This window comes from Tupaia chinensis, unplaced genomic scaffold, assembly GCF_000334495.1.
Source record: "Tupaia chinensis unplaced genomic scaffold, TupChi_1.0 Scaffold000531_1, whole genome shotgun sequence".
NCBI lineage: Eukaryota > Metazoa > Chordata > Mammalia > Scandentia > Tupaiidae > Tupaia > Tupaia belangeri.
Window position 1 is genome coordinate 886,154 of NW_006160044.1, and position 4,552 is coordinate 890,705.

Sequence of the window (4,552 nt, forward strand, 5' to 3'; positions counted from 1 at the left end):
AGCCGGGCGGGCCTCTTAAAGGGGCCGCGCTGCGGGGGCCGGGAGGGGGCTCCCGAAGGCCGCGCCCCCACCGAGTCGTAGTCCTCCCTTCTGTCCCTGAGCGCTTGGGGAAACTGAGGCTTCGACAGCGACGAGCCCCCACCCAGCCACTGTCGTCTTTCTGTCCTTGAGCGCTTGGGGAAACTGAGGCTACGACAACAAGGTATCTAGCTATTCAACTGTCTGCTGAGGTTCCCCGTAAAAAGGACAGCACCGACTAGTTCAGAGAGACCCTTCCAAAGCCCGTTCTGTGGCCTGGGACCGAACACCGCATTTCCCCACAGCCCGGCTACTCACTGGCGTAACTCTCCAGCAGAACCCAAGCCACAGAGGGACAGAGATCACTCAGCAAGGCAGGGAGGGCTCGGCTGGATCACCAACCCCCCCCCCCAGCCCCTTTAGCCAATGGGCTTCCAGCATTTTGGACCTGGAGTGGGTGATGAATTAACAACTGCCACACAGGATTGTCACAGACACACCCCACGCTGGATAACTAGGAGCGGCTCCGGGGGTCACTCAGCACACACAGCTCCCTTCCCACTGTCCCGAGCTATGTATTGTCCCTTGCCCGCGTGCGCTGCAGACTTCCCTGTAGTTTTCCCTAATTTTCCTGGACTCAGAGCTTGGGTGAGGAGAAGGGAAACAGGCTTTAGGGGACTGGGGTCCTGACCACTTTTCCCTCTCTGCCTCTGGTGCTGGATGGAGGCCTTGCAGCGCTCCAGCTCCTGCTCGATGTCAGGAGATGAGAACAAGAATACCCACTTCCAGGGCCAGCAGGGGGCTGGGTACAACACTAGACTCCCACGTGGCTGACTGTGGTTCGAGTCCCAGACCTGGTGGCTTGAAGACCATGCCCCCAGCCATGTGTGCATGCCCAAAATCCCAGGAGAAGACTGGAGGAGAAAGAATTGCAGCATGGCCATCCCCTCCCCAGGGGAGCCGGGGAAATAACTTCTCACATTCCCTCTCACTGTCCATCTGTCTCTTTCCAGCCAGCACCCTATGACAAAAACCATGGAGAAAAAAAAAAAGGAATACCCACTTCCTAGAGCTGTTGCCCTGAAGATGTGTAACAGGTTATTAGGACCTCCCTGAAGTTTTAGCACCACCCAGAACAGATGCCCTGATCCCTGATCTAGAACAGAGCCCCAGGCTAGCAGCCAGGCCAGCCTGGCTTGGGTTCAATCGCTTCCACTCCAGCTGTGTGACCTTGGCAATTCCTCCCCCTCTCTGAGCCTCTGTTTTGTCTTCATCTGTAAAATGGCATAAGCACCATGTGCAAAGCACCCAAATGAGGCAAATATAACATTTAAACAACATGGAGTTCGTTTTATGATTGCACATTAATGCCCCAGTGCTGCTGGGAAACCCTTGGGGCCCAGCTTCCATGCACGGTGGTCACTGCGTAGCTCACTGCTGCCCTCTGCAGGCCTCTCCACCCTCCTGCCGTCTCTGTCCCATCCAACCAAGCTGACGCTGGTCCCTTGGCAGGCAGGGTGTAAATAGCCCATTTTGCAAGTGAGATGTAGGTGGTGCCCTGACTTCACAGCCGGTGAGACAGAGAGGGGCTGAAATCCCAGCAGTGTAATACTGAGCAGTGCTCTCATCCTCAGTGACCGCTTCTTTAAAATGGATGTAACAGGGCCGGCCCCCAGGAGCTGGATCTTGTATGGCCAACCACAGTTCGAGTCCTGACCCTAACAGTTTGAAGGATATGCTGGGAATGTTTGTGTGCATACTCAGGATCCTAGAAATGGAAGAAGAAGGACTGTGGCATGACTATGCCCCATTGAGGGCTTTTATCCACCTCTCTGTGAGGAGAGAGCCCTTCTGGTGATAAAGAAAATAAATACAATAGGACCAGCAGGTAGTGTGGGGGTTAAGGCACTGGATTCCCACGTGGCCTATTGCGTGGTCTGAGTCCTGGGCTGGGCAAATTAAAAATCATGCTGAGTGCATGCCCAAAATCCTGAAAGGAGAATAGACAGGAAGGAATTGCAGCTTGGCCATGCCTCCTGGGGGTGTGCGGGTGACTTCTCACTTTCTGTCTCTCTCTAGTGAGCGCACACACCTTTTGGGAAAAAAAAAAAATCTATTTAGAAAAAGAGAAAGAAAAGAAAATGGCCATCATAAATTCCCACTTCACAGGATCATTGTCAATATTAGCTGCCTTCTTCTCTAAATGGCCTGCTCAGGTCCCCCAGTGAGGGAAGACTCAGGCTTTTGGAATCTTATTCTCTGGCCATCAGCAGAAAGAATCCCAAAAGCCCAAATAGCTTTTTCCTCTTGCTGACCAGACCCCGTCAGGTTCCGAGGAGAATTATGGACTCATCCAGGCCCATGTTATCATGAAGTGTCCTTTTGTCCTCACAGTCCCACCTTAAATATTTTATGCGTAAGCAAAAGTACTTCGGAAACTCCGAAGCTGTTTAGTTTGGGTTGCAGGCTCCACTCCCTTGGTTTAACAAACAACTTCTTGTTGGGCACAAGGACGTATGTAGATAGTGGCTTTCTTCCCCCACGTAGCCGCCTCTAGCCTCGAGGACATTCCTCCTCTGTTCTTGAGATTTCTGAGAGTGCCTCTACCCTGTGTCTCTTGTTTCCTGCAGAGTTTCCTATTTCTTTTTTTTTTTTTCTTTTTTGTGTCGTAAGGTGCATGTGCTTGCTGGAGAGAGACAGAGAGGGAAAGTGAGAAATCACCTCCCAAGGGGGTTGGCCAGGCCGCAGTCCCTTCTCCTCCATTCTCCTCTCGGGATTTTGGGCACACATGCACACGCGCCCGCTATGATTTTCAAGCTGCAAGGTCTAGCACTCGAACCATGGCCAGCCATGTGGCAGTCTAGCGCCTTAGCCACCCCACCACCTTCTGGCTCCCTGCAGAGCTTTCTTATCTTCCATCACTCACTAGGGAGGAGTGACGAGGATCTCAGAGTGCAGACACACACCCACTGTAAGCCCCATTTGGTGTCTACCCGAGCCAGAGCTAAACTCTGCAAGGACACAGACCCGTTTGTCTTGTTCCCCTAGAAATCCCCAGCAGGCAGCACATAGTAGGTGCTCAGCTAGTGCAAATGAGAACTTAAGACACGTGTGTGGCCAGAGGTGTGCACAGCCTAGGGAGAGAGGTGTGGGGGGATGGGGAGGAAATGATAAGGCGGTCAGAGTTGGGCTGCTGCAGAGGTGTGTGTGTGTGTGTGTGTGTGTGTGTGTGTACATGCGTCATGGGGGAGGAGCTAATCCCGGAGCAGAGGTCTGGAGAAGGCTTGCTGAAGTGGGGGTGGGGTGACATTGTACTGGTTTCTAAGGGCAAGGAACAGGTAGGCCTGGGCAAGGAGACTTCAAAGTTGGAGGTGTGTCCGTGAAACAGCCAGGTTAAGAGTCGAAGCTGGTGTGGTGGTAGGAGGTGAGGCTGCAAGCGAGGGAGGGCCTTGTAGGCCTGCAAGAGGTTTGGATTTTATTCTGTTATAAATGCAAGGAAAAGCGGCTAAACCTGTACTGTCCGATAGAACTTTCCACAATTAGGCATGTTCTAAAATGACTCTGAACGATGTGAGAGCCGTAAGTTTCCCCATGTGGTTACTGAGCACCTAAAATGTGACTTGTCAGCAGGATCAGCATATGGGATAATGGTTATGTCACCGGACTCCCACATGGCTGACAGCGGTTCCAGTCCCAGACCCGGCAGCTTAAAACTCACACTGGGCATATGCCCAAGATCCCAAGAGGAGAAGGGATTGTGGTGTGGCCATTCCCCCTCGGGGGTGATTTCTCACTTTCTGTCTTTCTGGCAAGCGCATGTCCCCTATGGCAAAACTCTCTCTTTTAAAAAAATGTGGCTGGGCAGAGCCGACAGGTGGCGTGATGGTTAAGGCACGGGATCCCGTATGGCCAATTCCACAGTTCAAGTCCTAGACCCAGTGGCTTTCAAAACACGTTGAGTGTGTGTGTGCACCTGAAATCAGAGAAAAAGGGATTGCAGCTCAGCTATTCCCCTGAGGGGGTGCTTTCTCGCTTTCTTTGTCTCTCTGTGTTTCTCTCTTGCGAGAGAATATATTCTCAAACAAACAAACAAAAACGTGGCTGGGCAGTCTCGAGAAGAGAATGGAGGAGAAGGGAGAGCGGCGTGGCCATCCCTCCGGGGGTGATTTCTCGCTTTCCTCTCTGGTGAGCACACCCTATAGCAAAACCCTCTCTACAAAAAAAGACCTCCCTGGAGCCGACTGGAAAGCCAGGACTTTCCGTGCCCTTCCTCTGCCCGACCGCACACCCATCCCCACCGTGTGGGGATGTAGAGGCTGGAGAAGAGCTTCCTTCAAGCAGGCTGTGGCCGCCCCACCCATCATCTGTCATCTGTCAGCTCCAGGGGGCTGGAGGCAACATCCAAAAACTGGGCCCTCGGGATGAGCAGTTAGCATAATAGCTATGTTGCTGGACTCCCATGTAGTCGATCGCGGTTCGCGTCCCGGACCCGGTAGCTTAAAACTCACGCCGGGCGCATGTGCATGTGTGCCCA